Here is a 16252-nt window from a genome sequence, read left to right on the forward strand (position 1 = left end):
GGAATACAGAGCTGCCCTGTTAAAACCAGCTGAATCTTAAATGTACACACATACACACACACACACACACACACACACACACACACACACACACATGCGCACACACGCACACGCACATGCACACACGAACATGCACACATACTTGCACAACCTGACCCATCCAGCCACCCACCTATCCATCTACCCAGCCACCCATCTTTCCACTCACACACTCACCCACCCACCCACCATTACCGTCTAAGGATCTTGATGAGGTCCATGGCTTTTGACAGTTAAGGATTTAAAAGGCAGGATAAAACAATTAGCAGTGGGGAGAATCCCAGACACAGAAAACAGAATGTGACAGTGAAGACAGGCTTTCACTAGGCCGAGGCAACACACAGCAAAGCACACAGAAAGGCCCCCGAGAAGCAGAATGGGAGGTTCAGGAGCCCAGAGCTCAGTCTCCTGCCGCAACCTTTTACCTGCTTCCTGGCGTACACATGACAGGTGTCCTACTAAACCTACCAGATTCCTTTTCTATCTCTGCGCTCTTACATCCAATAAAGTCTCATTACAACAACATTTGTGCAAGTTATATATTACATAATCACAAAGACATAGTCAACATTTATTTCTAATTACCTAATTTATAGACCTTGCTTCATACCTAATTACAATGAGATCATTATGATCATGTAACACTTGCAGAGTCAAGTGAATTATTATGATCCTTTCTTTTTGGTTACTGTACATTAAAAGAAATGATTATTTCTTTATTTTATGAGTAGGAGTCTTCAGACATACCAGAAGAGGGTACCAGTTTCCATTATGGATGGTTGTGAGTCAGCATGGGGTTGCTGGGAATTGAACCCAGCCCCATGGTTCCATTTCTTATGCCTCCTTCTGTTTCTCTCAAGTCCTCTAGGAGAAAAATCAAATACAAAGTTAGAAGCCAGGAACGTCTACAGCCGTAAGTCAGTGAAGGTAGGTGCTAACATTTTGGGGCTGAGACAGCAAAGAAAGTTTGGGGTTTTGTTTATTTGCTTGTTTGTTTCTAACACTGTACCAAGTGGAAAAACATTTTCTTAAGTAAAAATTACAGCACCTCGACTCGGCTCTGAAATGGAAAATTGTGTAACCAGGGCAAATCCAAGTTTAGTATTTAAAATAGTTTACACCAGTCATACTCTAAATGACCCTGGCTGTCGGGAAAAAATGAAGTCACTCAGGAGGAAAACATCCAACTCTGGTCAGACAGGGTTTCTGAGGACCAACTATAACAGACTACACACACACACAAACATTAGCAAACAGAAGAACATGCCCTTTTATGAATGAAGGCCAGAACAGAAAATGTTAACAAAGAGCACACATAACACACAGTGAAAAGCCTCAGGGGAAAAGCTCTCGTCTTGTGTCTCAGTTTTCTGTTGCCGTGAGAAGACACCATGGCCAAAGCCATCTTGTGGAAGAACACAGTTAATGGAGGGGAGTCTCAGGGAGTGGGTCTGCTACCAGCATGTCAGGGAAGAGGCTGGCAGTCACTGAAGAGGAAGCTGAGAGCTCCCACCTTGAAACAACTGCCAAGAGGCAGAGAGAGAGAGAGAGAGAGAGAGAGAGAGAGAGAGAGAGAGAGAGAGAGAGAGAGAGAGAGAGAGAGAGTTAACTAAGGTGGGGGTTTTTGAAATTTCAAAGTCCATTCCCAGTGACACACCTCCTCCAACAAAGCCCAAACAGTCCTACCGACTGGGAACCAAATATTCAAACAGACCAACCCATGAAGGCTATTATCATTCAAAACATCAACCATGGAAAACTCAAGTCCTGGGGTTGATCCTGAATCCATATGGTGGAAGGAAAAACCTCCACAAAGTTGTCAGCTGACCTTTACATGTGGGCTGTGGCATGTACACTTCATGCCACACACAGCATATACATAATAATAATAATAACAATAATAATAATAATAATAATAATAATAATAATAATATAGAATTTTAAAATTATACAAAATGTGAAGAAAGAAACATTGAAAACAAAATGTTAAAAATTGAGCTTGTGTGTGTGTGTTTGTGCATGTGCATGTGTGTGTTTAAGAACCAAAAAAAGGGAGCTGGAGAGATGGCTCAGTGGTTAAGAGCACTGACTGCTCTTCCAGAGATCCTGAGTTCAAATCCCAGCAACCACATGGTGGCTCACAACCATCTGTAATGAGATCTGATGCCCTCTTCTGGTGTGTCTGAAGACAACTACAGTGTGCTCATATAAATAAAATAAATCTTAAAAAAAAAAAAAAAGAACCAAAAAGAAGTTAGCAAGAAAAATATGATCGTGAAATGATGCCCAGTCTCTTCTTAGATACTGGCTCTCTTCTTCCTCTACTGATGCACGCTGCCTGACTGTGCCCTCTGCTTTCTGGTTTCTTGGTCCTGTGATCACTCCTTCTCATGAGTATAATGCCGTAAAGCCATCTACCATGTTGTGACCCAGCCAGGGACACCTTCCCCAGAGCCTGTGCCACGGTGATTAAATATTCAGCCTCCCAAACTGTGACTACATAGACTGGCCTCCTGTAATTTCTTATACCTGCAGAAGATAGCCTAATACAATGTCTTCTACTCAATCCCAGAGTCATTTTATTCCTTATTTTAGCTCCCAGTTCATAGGTATCTCTCCAGCACCACTCTTGTCTTAATTCATAAATCATGAATATTTACTTGGCCCATCATTTCTACACTCTAGACGATCAGTTCTTTTTTTTTTTAAGACATATTTTAAAATTACGTATATATGTATGTATCTGTGTGTTCGGTGTGTACATATGTGAGTGTAGGTGCTTACACTCACCAGAAAAGGGTCCAGAAAAGGACTTTGGAGCCCTTGGAGCTGGATTTACACGTGACTGTGAGCTAATGTGAGTACTGGGTCCTCTGTAAGGTGTTTACTTTTAACCACCTATACCCCAGCCACTCCCAAGTGCCCCCCTCTATCTTTTTCTCTCAGTCTGTCTCAGTCCCCCCACCCCCCGCCCCTTTCCCTTGCTCTCTCCAGGTTGGTTGCAGATTCACTATGTAGCCAAGGATAGCTTTGAGCTCCTGATCTTCCTGCCCATCTCCTAAGTGCTGTTGGGATTATGGTCTGAACTACTATACTCAGCCAGTGGCTGGCTTCATTTGATTGCTGAGTGAGATTTCACTATATGAGCACACTATGTGGCTTTATCTATTCACATGCCCGTGAATCTTCAGGCTGCTGCCTGTGTGTTGCTGTTTTTCCATTTTAAACAAATGTGACAGGCATTCGTGTTGGTCTGGGAGGTTAGCGGCAATGTCCGACAGTCTCAGAAGTATCTACTAGACTCCGCTTTTTCTTTGCTCTTTGCTTCTATCTCCTGATTTGATACCCAGCCCCTCAGACCACCAGTCTCTCTCTAGGCACACTCCAGTGGGTATGGTGGTCACATAGAGAGCAGCTTCCTGTGTCCTCTGAGCTCTCTACAAGGTCTTAGTTCAGCTGAGCATACTTAGCTTCTCAGGCTTCAAAGATGCGTGACTCACCCCCGTGTGCAGAGCTGCCACAGGGGACTTCCCTCTGATCACCAGCTCCACCTTTAGTCTCCACCTGACCCTCTCAGGAAAATGAAAATGAACATTGTTTCTTTGGAACCATGTTTATCCACACAGTGGAAGGAGTCAGCTGACTTCCATAGGCTGTCTTCTGACCTCTGCGTGTGTGTCATGGCACATGTGTGTTTTGGTACATGTGTGGGTATGTCTGTGAACACACACACACACTGTACATTCTTTAAAATTTTTCAAATAAATTAAAAAGCCGACCTTGGAATGCCATCAAACTAATGACTCATCAAAGCTCACCACAGCCGGTGAGACTGACCAGCAGATTAAAGGCTGCTGCCAAGCCTGATGACCTGAGTTTGCTTGATCCTCAGGACCCTACACGGTAGGAGAGAACGCACTCTTGAAATCTGCCTCGAATGAGTGCACACACACACACACACACACACACACACACACACACTCCACCTAAATGTAATCAAAACAAATGAAGCCTTATACTAAGATCAAATCATAGTTGACAAACTAGCTGTAAAACCTCCCATACCTTCGGCTCCACCTGAGGTGCACTCTCAGAATTAGATTCTGCACTTGGCTTGCCAAGCAGGTCTGACAACATTTGAACTGGTCTAGACCTAGGTCACTGAGATTTGCCCACAGAGCTGTCACGGTGGTCACAGTGATCTCCAACTCTTATCAAGTTTCTGAGTGCTTGCTTTTTGTCTCAGTACTGGTATGACCCAGGGCGAGTTGATGAGTGACCATGTAAGCGGCCCTTATCAAAAAGGTTGCTGCTTTTGATGTTAGAGTGCACTGTAGCCCAGGACTAGGACATGCAGTGTCAACTTCTTGCATGGCTAGTGTGTGTGCATCCCCTGGAGCTGGAGTTACAGGTAGCTCTGAGTCACCCACTTTTGGTGCTGGGAACTGAACTTTGATCCTCTGCAAGAGTCAACTTAAGCTCTTAAGTGGTGAGCCAGATCTTAACGTTTTTTCTGTATTTACTCACCATATCTATGTTTTTGAACCTGGACAAATGCCAAGTTCATGAACTTAGACAAATCTGTTAGCTCAGTAGCCAGATTGCCTGGGTTTTGTTAGACTTCTAAGAAATGTATCTGAGCAGATAAAGATTCTCAGATAGTGCCCCACTGGACAGAAGGGGCTTCAGTGTCCCACCTGGTGTGTGGGGGAGGGGCATGCGCAGAGGGAGGTGGCAAGCGATAAAGTGAACAGTTGTGGGAATGAAAGGAACAAAACATGTAATCATTTAAGGAGACTTCTTAGTTGGCTTGATTAATTAAGCTTAAACTTTATTTTACCAATAACATTGTTAATGGTAAAATACCATTGGGCTTGGTCTACTTTAGCAGGTGACTTAGTTAGGGTTACTGTTGCTGTGAAGAAACAACAAGACCAAAGCAAACTGGGGAGGGAAGGGTTTATTCAGCTGACACTTCCACATCACTGTTCATCACCAAAGGAAGTCAGGACAGGAACTTGAGCAAGGCAGGGACTTGGAGACAGGAGCTGATGCAGAGGTCATGAAAGAATGCTGCTCACTGGTTTGTTCCTCTTCCTGTTTAGCCTGCTTTCTTATAGAACCCAGGACGATCACCCCAGGGATGGTACCTGCCACAGTGGACTGGGCCCTCCCCATCAATTACTAATTAAGACAATGCCCTGCAGGCTTGCCTACAGCCTGATCTTCTAGGCATAATTAATCTTAATTGAGGTTCCCTCCACTCAGATTACTTTGGCTCGTGTTAAGTTGACACAAACTATCACACACTGCAGAAATCCAAGGCCCCAGAGCTTGCTCAGGATCGTGGATTCCCAGTTAATGTTGCCAGAAGCTCCAAGCTGATGATCCTCAATGGATCTGGGCAGGTTCCACTAGCGTCACATAGCTTCTGCTACAGAACAGGGGAGACAGCAGTTACATCTGCTAATGAGACATATAACACTAAACGTATGGCCTGAATCACATGGAAGGTGCTTAGAGCAGGGCACAGCATTGGCGTTCAATAAATACTGAGGTTTTTACCATGACTGCAGCCTTAAGAATGCTTTTTCTTGGCTTGTGTGGTGAGTTTTGATTGTCAACTTGGCACAATCTCCAATCACCAGAAAGGAAGTTTTTCAAATGAGGAAATATATCGATTAGGTTAGTCTGTGGGGGATTTTCTTAGCTGGGCTAACTGAAGTTGGAAGACCCACTGTAAGTGTGGGTAGTGCCATCTAATGGGCTGGTACAGAACCAAATGGGAAGGAGTGGTGAGCTGCCTACTGTTCTCTACTGAGTGTGGATATGGGAGTGGAGGGGGACTAAGAACATATGATATCCAAAACCCTTAGAAAATTACTATCTATAGATTAGATTTTAAAAGTCGATTTGGTATATACATCTCTGTTCTGGATCAAATTCCTTTCCCAGGAAGCAGTGTGCATGTGGGTGGGTGGGTGTGTTGCTTTCTAGGAGTTGGGGGAAGAACTGTAGAGCCTCTGACAGCCAAGGATTTGGGGAGCAAGATCATATAGATTTAGTATCTCACAATAGATCATCCTTTGGGGCTGGTGAACTATCTCAGTGGGTAGCACTTGCTGCCAAGCCTGATAATCCCAGTTCAATCCCCGGAACCCACGTAGTAGAATGAACACTGACTTGCAAAGATCGCCCTCTGCCCTCTGCCCTATGCCCTCTGCCCTCTGCCCTCTGCACCTCCCCCTGCCATCCCAGAAGGAACACATACATGTGAACAACTTTAAAGAAAGAGACTACTTCCCTTGGTTTGCTCATTTATGACACAGCCCACCTTATTAACCATTTCCCATTTTAGCAATGAATAATTTAGCAAAACATTGCCTTAATTTTATTTATTTACTTTTTTTGTTTGTGGTACTAGAGGCTGAACTCTGGGGGAACCTCACGCACTCCAGGGAGCACTTGCCCAACTGAGCTAGAGCCCAGTTCACCATGTGAGCTGAATAACCCAGTTATAAGGAAAGTCTCTGGCTGTGACTCCAACTAGGACCACTTGACAATGAGACACAATGCTGTGGTGTTTACTAGAGGAGGTTACTCAGATGTCAGAGTGGAGATGTACGTGCCTTTTTCTGGGTCTGTGAGCCTCTGCTCCCCCATGAAACAAGGCCTGTCATTCACTAAAGAGCTTCCAATGTCAAGATTTCCTTAATAGGATTTTCCCTGTGAAGTTCCTGGATGGGTTCCTAGCTGTCCTCAGAACTCCTAGCTACACACTGTGCGTTCCTCGGCTCTAAGTCCTAAGAACTTGGCATTCATTCTGACCTCCTTTTTTACTGGGTCGTTGCTAATGACCATAAGTGTATCTCACTATGATACACACTCCACCAAGGGTCTCAATGAATCTTAATTCCTTTTTGGTTGGGTGTTTTTTACTTTGTTGTTCAGGGGGCAGGAGAGAAAGAAAGAGGGGGGAGGGAGGGAAAGATGGAGGGAGGGAGAGAGGAAGAGAGAAACTTTATGTAGCCCCTGCCTCTCCTTGAACTCAATATATAAACTAGGTTGCCCTAGAACTAACAGAGATCCTCTTGCCTCTACTTGCTGTTAGGACTAAGAGTGTGAGCCACCATGCCTGTCCCATTTTTGCATTTTATCTATATGGTGGAGCAAATGACCAGAGTTTTGTATTATGCCGGTATATATTGGTATATATTCTTATCATTTAACAGGAAAAAATGAGTTATATGAGTTATATACATATATATATGAAGAATTTTCTATGAAGACTTAGTAAGTTCATATTAGAAGTAGTTCTTTTTATTTTTTCTTTGAGACAGTCTGCCTATGTTACCTAGGCTGACCTGTAACTCCATGTGGCCTGGCTAACCTTGAACTTGAAGCAATCTTTCTGGCTCAGATGCTGAGATTACAAGTATAAATTGCCATTCCAGGCCTAGAGGTTAACTTTTGACTTTGAGGCACTGCAGAAGATGTGTTTGATTATTTTTTTCTTTATTTTATGTGAACATGTGTATGTGTATGGGCACAGGCATATAGAGGTCAGAGGACAGCTTGCCCAACTGGTTTTCATCTACTATGTGGGTCCCCAGGATCAAACTCAGGTTGTCAGCCTATTGGCAGATACCTTATGTGCTGTGTTAGCAGGACACCCCCTTTCTGGTACTTCAAATCTCCCACACTCATCACAGACCTTCTTAGGGCTCTCACTGAAGGGTAGACAGACAGCCTCCTAAGTTCTGTGTGTCTGGAGAAGTGTGGCTCTCCTCACCAGAGTTTTCTGGTTTTCTTGTCCTCAGTGAATATGCACACACCCCAGAGGCGTCTCTCCTCATCTTTCCTTTTATGAAGTCATCTTTTAAAATACTAATCAATCAACTATGGTGCTGGGGTTCAAAATCAGGCCATTGTGCATGCTAGGTAAGAGCTCTGCCAATGACTTACAGCCCAACCCTGCAGACTCTCTCTCTCTCTCTCTCTCTCTCTCTCTCTCTCTCTCTCTCTGTGTGTGTGTGTGTATGTATGTATGTATGTATGTATGTATGTATGTATGGTGTGTGTGTGCTTGTGTGGTGTATGTGTGTGGTGTTAATGTATGTATGTGTGTATGTGTGTATGTATGTATGTATGGTTTGTATGTGTTTGTGTGGTGTATGTGTGTGTGGGAGAGAGAGAGTGAGTATGTGTGTGTGTGTGTATGTATGTATGTATGTATGTATGTATGGTGTGTATGTGCTTGTGTGGTGTTTGTGTGTGGTATTAGGGTGTGTGTGTGTGTGTGTGTGTGTGTGTGTGTATGTGTGTGTGTGTGAATTGTCTATCAGCTTTCCCAGAAAGCCTAATTAGTAGTGAGACTGAGATGGTACTGACCATATAGATTCATGTAGTGAACAGAAACCCTCAGAACAATGTTATATTTGACGTTTTAGCAAAATCTGAACATGATGGTTTTTTTTTTTGTGGAAGTCAAAGACTTTAATTTTTTTATCTTTTTTATTGGATAGTTTATGTATTTACATTTCAAGTGTTATCCCCTTTCCTGGTTCACTCCCCGCTCCCCCTCCCTCTGCTTCTATGAGGATTTTCCCACTCCCACCTCAACACCCTGGCATTCCCTATCTGGGAACAAGACCAAGGGCTTCTCCTCTCACTGATGTCAGACAATGCCATCCTCTGCTACATATGCTGCTGGAGCCATAGTCCCTCCATGTGTACTCTTTGGTTGGTGGTTTAGTCCCTGGAAGCTCTCGGGGGTGCGTTGGTTGGTTCATATTGCTGTTCTTCCTATGGGGGTTGCAAATCCCTTCAGCTCCTTCAGTCCTTTCTCTAACTCCTCCACTGGGGTTCCTGTGCTCATTCTGATGGTTGGCTGCAAGCATCCTAATCTATATCAGTAAGGCTCCGACAGAGCTCTCAGGAGTCATCCATATCAGGCTCCTGTAAGCAAATACTTCTTGGCATCAGCAATAGTGACTAGGTTTGGTGGCTGCATATGGGATGGATCCCCAGGTGTGGCAGTCTCTGGATGGTCTTTCCTTCAGTCTCTGCTCCATTCTTTGTCCCTGTATTTCCTCCCATGAGTATTTTGTTCCCCCTTCTAAATCGGACTGATTCATCCACATCTTGGTCTTGCCTCTTCTTGGTGGTCTGCGAATTGTGTCTTGGGTACTCTGAGCTTTGGGGATAATATCCACTTCTCAGTGAGTGCATACCATGTGTGCTCTTTTGTGACTGGGTTACCTCACTCAGTATATTTTCTAGTTCTTTTTCTTTTACAAAATATTTACCTACTGTATATAATGTCTAAATGTTTCGTTTGCTTGAATGTATGTGCACTGTATGACTGAGTACCTGGAGCTCATGTAGGTCAGGTTAGGGCACCAGAGTTCTAGAAGGTTGTGGGTGCAGGGACAGCACTTAGAACTGCCGAACTATCTCTCTTGCCCCAGAAGGAGAGATTTTAAAACATTCTTTCAATATTTATAGGTCAAGGTGGATTTTGCCCCATGTCTTATTGTCCAGAATTTAAACCACCTTTCTGTTTAGGGAACTCCTTCTTTTATGACTCTTGGCCCCCAGTAGAGCCTATATTCCACTGTGGTGAGAGTAAAGATCAAACATGGTTATATGTGCCTGCCTGAGTGCATGGCAGACGGGAATGTTCTGTCTTTGGCTCAGCTAATGAGATTTTCTCCTGTAAAATTTTAAGGCTGGAACATAATAACAGAGATTCAAGAACATGATAGATTCTTGTGTTTGGTTCTGCTTTCCTGTGATCCTTGCTGTAAGAAATACTATTATGGGACAGCAGTGTCTAGCGGCTTCACAGCGTCCTCCAGTTATGACATCATCTTACTTCGACAGTTACAAAAAAACGACCCCTTCATTCCATAAGCACCCACATCATTATTTTGTCTGCTCGAATATATGTTCACCAGACAGCTGATACCTTCAGTGGTCTTTATGGAGCCACAGCAGACTGTTTCAGTCTGGGTGGTTTAGAAACGATACAAGTTTATACGGCACGTGGTTTCCGAGGCTGAAAAGTGCAGGGCCGTAGAATCTGGCAAGATCTTTTCCGTTGCATCATAACTGGGTTATGACAATTAAGGACATGTGAGGCACACTTAGAAGAGATTAGGCTAACTTTCCCCACTTAGTGCCTTAAAGCCACCCCTGGAGTAACTAACTCAGTCTTGATACAGCAGCCTCAGTGTGGGCCCGAGACCAGGACTGACAGACAGATCCTACCAATCAGTGACTCTTCATGCACTGTGGGTTTTTTTTTTTTTTTTTTTTTTTTTTTTTTTTTTTGTATTGGTGGTTCAGCAGAAGACCCATGGCCAGGGCAGAGTGTACTGTGCAGACTTTGGTGCTACATACTTCTCACTGTGGAAAGAGGTAATTTTAAGTATACATTCACAGGTGGGAAGCCCATAAACAGATGACACTCCAAGTAGTGTCATCAGAGTTTAAAGCTTATTTTTAGCACCTTAACTAGAGTAGAGGCCAGGGGCTTCCAGGTAAATTTTAGTATTTCATGTCCTCCAGCAAACCTATCCCACATCACAAGTTCTGGTTTATTGGACAACTTTGTTCATGTAATACTCCCCCACCCCGTCCAGTGTGACTATAAAAGTAAGATGTCTTCTCAGCCCAATTATTTCTTATTTATACTACCATGGGCTTGCGCCTGCTTTGTGTCTTCTAAAACAAGTGCTGGGCTGAGGTCCTGCTCTTTCTTGGTCTGGGTGCATGTTCCCATTCCTGATGAAATCATTATTTTCTCCTGCCTCGGTTCTGTGCAATATGGACTAGAAAGGAAGCCTCTAATCCAGACTTCACTTGACTAAACAGGGCTAGCTCCTGCTGGTGCCTGTGGCTATGAAAGACCATTTCTCATTTACCTACTGTGGATGCTCTTTACTTCTTTTAACTGTGGACAGGCACTTTATTTAGATGTTTTTTAGAAGACATCTTTGTCCATTGTAAGTAAAACTTGGCCTGTTGCCAAGCCCGATGACCTGAGTTCAGTTCCTGGGATCCAATGAGAAAGAAAAGAAGAGAACCAACTCCCACACACATGCCACAGCATTTGTGCACACTCCCTCACACACACAGACAACTCCCGCACACATGCCATAGCATTTGTGCACACTCCCTCATACACACAGAGAAAATACTATTGGATTGGGAATTTTCAGGATTCTTTATTTTATTTAAACTAAAAAAGGTTTATTTTTATCTAATGTGTGTGGGTGCTTTGTCTGCATGTATGTCTGTGCACCATGTGTGTGCCTGTTGTCTTTAGAGGGCTGAAAAAGTTGTCAAATTTCTAAGGCAATCACAAGTGGCCTTGTGGGTACTGGGAATGAAACTTTGGTCCTCTGGAGGAGCAGACAGCATTCTTAACGACCAAGTCATCTCTCTGGCCTCCAGGATCTTGTTTTTCTGTCATCTTGACTACCAATGTGTCTACATATGTGTGTGTGTGTGTGTGTGTGTCTATATGTAGTGTGCGTACTCATGAGTAATATGGGTATGTATATGTTTGTAGAAGTGTGTATAAACGTGTGTTTGTGTATAACTGTCTATGTCAAAGTATGTATGATTATGTATGTTTGTGTATCTGTATGTGTGTGCATATATGTGAACATGCATATGACCATGTATGTTCAGATATGAGTTTTTGTATATGCTTGCATCTTTAATAGCGTGCATGTGTATGTATGTGTTTGTATGTGTATGAGTATGATTATGTGTGACTGTGATCTGTTAGTATGTGAGAGGGTGAGTATGAAGGTGTGTGAGAGTATGTTTGAGTGTGTGCGCACACATATGTGTTTATGTCTGTGTTCATGTTTGTGTGTGTGTTATTAATAGACTAAGACCTTATCCTGGCTTTTATTTTTCAGAATTCACTTGATGTTTTTTAAAGATTTATTTATTTGTTTTATGTAAGTACACTGTACACTGTAGCTGTCTTCAAACACACTAGAAGAAGGCATCAGATCCCATTACAGATGGTTGTGAGCCACCATGTGGTTGCTGGGAATTGAACTCAGGACCAATGGAAGAGCAGTCAGTGCTCCTCTCCAGCCCTTTTTCAGAATTCACTTGATTAAAATAATTATTTTATGAGCCAAGCTTGGTGACACTCACCCTTAATCCCAGCTCCTGGGAGGCAGAAGCAGACAGATCTCTGTGAGTTTGAGGCCAGCCTGGTCTACGCAGATAGTTCTAGGACAGCCAGGGTTACACAGAAAAACCCTGTCTCAAACAACAACAACAAAATTATTTCACGATTTAATTCTGAAGAGAAGATAGACTTTTGTCTATTTGTTGCTATAGGTCTGTGACCCCAGCTATGCAGGAGGCTGTAAGAAGATCAGTACTTTCCAGCTCAGCCTGGGCAGCTTAGCAAGTCTGCTTCACAATTAAAACTTGAAGACAGGCTGATGATGTGATCAATCATTTTAGCAAAAACAACACACAACAATAATAAAATCACATAGGTTTTCTTGTTTTTGATTTTTTTAATTTTTATTTATTTTATGTATATGATGACACCATTGCTGTCTTCAGACACACCAGAAGAGGGCACCAGATCCTATTACAGATGGTTGTGAGCTACCATGTGGTTGCTGGGATTTGAACCCAGGACTTCTGGAAGAGCAGTCAGTGCTCCTAACCTCTGAGCTATCTCTCCAGCCCCATGTTTGATTGTTTTGAAACAGGATCTCATGAAGTTTACCAGGCTGGTGTCTAACCCACCATTCTCCTGCCTCAGTTCTCTAGCCTCTGGGTTACAGGCTCTGTCACCATGCCCAGCTCGATAGATGTTATGGGTGGCTAGCCTTATCACTGTGATTCCCAGCTACCCACAATTCCCTTCACCATGCAGAGATCCTCACAGGGAGCTGTGAATTGCTCTGGCTTTAGGCCTCAGGATGTTTCCCTGGGAGGCCTCTCATCACATGGCCACGACTCCCAGCAGTACTGGGACCTCGCTGGAGAGGACACTGGAGGACTCTGTGCTCACCTAACTCCAGAGAGTGTGTCACAGAGAGAGTCGCCAGTCAGTCAACTTTTTCCTTTCCAGGCTTTGCCTAAGTTAGACCACTGTTCTCCTTTCTCTGGCTCCAGGAAGCTTTGGTGTTCAAAGTGGGTGTGAATGGCAGGGTAGGAGAGGGAAAGTAGAAAACACAGGCTTCCAAGAATGAAAGCACCGAAGTTCAGACAAGCTGAAGTACTGTTCCAGTGTCAGGATCCTGTGAGAAACAGCGACACAGGGCATACACCAGATCACCTCACACTTTACCCAACATACAGATCATGACTAGATTAATTTTTAACTTTTTTTGTTTTTTTACTTTTATTTGAATCTGTTTAATGCTTGATTCAGCCGTGGGCCTAGCCTCTAGCTGGTTTACACTTGGGTCAGCACCTCTCTGCTTTCTTATTATACCTAGCTGGGTTTCTTCTCACCCCCACACAGGGGAGTTGCTACAGTCTGGGGGACTGGGTGGTACTCTGAAGGGACTGATAGCCTGCTGGCTTTTCTTTCACTGGGTGACACTTTTTATTTTTATCTTGGGTCAGGCTCAAAAATTGCTCAACACAGGGCTTAGGGAGCAGTACGGCTGAGGAGCACTTGCTTGGTGTGCACAAACAAAGCAAGCTTGGGTGATTGGGTAATGGTGGTCCCTCATAGCCAAGGGAATTTGGGTCTAGGAGCCTATGGCTAACAAAACTTCCCTTATGGAAAATTGGAAAAATATTGGTGTATAACCCTGCAGACCCTCAAATATATGTCCAGTCTTTTCTTGATTACTTATAAAAGCTCATAAAACGACTGGCTAGACTGGAGTCCAGGAATTCTGGGAGTCTGTTGGTTTCTCGGTGATCCCTGTCCCATGGTTATAGATCCCCATCCCAGGTTATAGACCCTTGTCCCGGTCACCGTGGGTTGTTACAGGGGTTCTGGGATCTGAACTCAGGTTCTCATGTATGCACAGCTAGGGTTTCAGTCCCAGCCATCTCCCCAGCCCTTAGTGTGAGTTCTTGGTAAGCACATAGCTGCCTTGTTCACCTGGTCTAGTTCCCTACTGAATTTGTACAAATGAATTTTTATTTTGTTGGCTACTGTTCTATTCGTTTTTTTTTTTTTTTTTTTTTTATCTCAGAGGCGGCCGAATCTTGTCCTAAAGATAAATATTGCCAAATAGGCAAATATGTATTACTGTTCATGTACCGAGAAATGTTACATTTTGTTTGTTATGCACACTCTTTGCCCATTTGACATTCAAAGAATGTGGTATCATAGTTGCACACCGAGTCATCAGATAAGCGCTTAAGAGGAGGGCAGTGATTAATGCTGGTGAGAACGAGCCATTGCTCCAATAGAAACCAGACACTGTTCAGATATTTTCTACACACCTCTTTTTAGTTTCTTCTCTACTGCCATGATAAAACACCACGACTAAGGCAACTTCTAAGATTTTAATTGGGCTTACGGTTCCAGAGGGCTACAGTCTATGATGGTGCAGTGACGGCTTGGCAGCAGCTGGTTAAAAAAGCAACCGAGACTTTTTCTATCCGTCTGGGCGGTGGCAGCCAGACACAGACACATCACAGAAATGCCCAAAGCTGCGACGAGAGCCACAGCGTGCACGTGATTTCCCCCTACAAATTATGCAGATGACGTGTGTGTTTCAACACTGTGTTAATCAAACAACATGCCTTTAGTAAAGTGCCATTTTATAGTATGATTCCAGTTATTAGTTATAGTCCAAAGGTCAACTCTGCTATTTTTTTCATTTTGTTTGAGACAGGTCCTCATTATGTAACTTAGTCTGATCTTGAACTTGGTACTTTCTAGTCTGCATACCAAGTACTGAGATTACAGGCATGTGCCTCTATACTTAGCTCAAAATGTGTGTGTTGAAATGAATCCCGATGCATGATTTGGCCTTAGCATGTGAATGTAATCGGCTAAAACTCACTGTTCTCCAGTTCTCGGCCCGGAGTTACAACTTGGACATAGTTGTATAATCATGGCTGCGCTAGCCAGCCTCCAGATGGGGACACTTGGTTGATACCAATGGAATATGAGCAAAACTAGCATGCCACATCTAGAATAAGTCTTCTAAGAAAGGACATGTTCACCTTTGTGTTCTCCTGGGACCCTGGTTAGTGGCGAACTGCATGGCAGCAGGGCTGTAGAGAGTGTGGCTCGAAAGGGACACAGGTCTCACAGAGAAAATGGGATACACACTCACTGTCTGTGTAACACTATTCTGTGAGCGGCCGCACAAGTGAGATATGAACTCTGCTGAGCCATGGTCATAGAAACTGGAGTGTCGCAGCCTCTAGTATTATTATCTTTGATTGGGTTTCCATTGCTAGGCAGAGACCCCAGGACCAAAGCAACTCTTATAATGGACAACATTGGGGCTGTCTTACAGTTTTAGAGGTCCATTGTCATCATGGTGGGAAGCATGACATGATGCTGGGGAAGGAGCTGGGAGTCTACATGTTGATCTGAAGGCAGAAGAAGGATACTCTGTACCACACTGGCCACAGTTTATGCATAGGAGACCTCAAAGCCTGCACCCACAGTGACACACTTCCTCCAACAAAGCTATACCTCCTAATCGTGCCACTTCCTATGGGCAAAGCATTCAGACATGTAAGGCTGTGGATACCATTCCTACTCAACCCACCACAGTTACCCGACCTAGCACCAATGACATGCACCTTGGTCTCCTTTTTATAGCTGTGTGATTTGGTTAAATAATATAATATAATAACATCTGTAGGAGTCAGGGCTGTCTGACAAGGAACTTCTTTACTGCATTAGAATTCTTCAGATCTCCAAGACCTACAAAAATATGCAGAACTTCACAGAGGAGGAGTGGACAAAGGCAGGTCAATTGACAAATCACCTCAGAGCATTTCCGTTTATGACAGGATAAGACCAGTATAGAATGTCACCTGAACACACCTGCCATTATCACTGTGCTAGAGAAAGCTTTGGGGACCAGGTGCTAAGAAAAGCTAATTTTGCGTTTCTTGAATCGGGTAGTATTTTATGTGCCATAATTGTGTATAAGCATGGAACGACAGATTGCTAAATACTCATAAGGGCATAGAGAGGTGGGATAGACCTGCCCACCCCCCATCATGATAC

The sequence above is a fragment of the Micromys minutus genome (genome assembly GCF_963924665.1).
Source record: "Micromys minutus genome assembly, chromosome: 1".
NCBI classification, from domain to species: domain Eukaryota; kingdom Metazoa; phylum Chordata; class Mammalia; order Rodentia; family Muridae; genus Micromys; species Micromys minutus.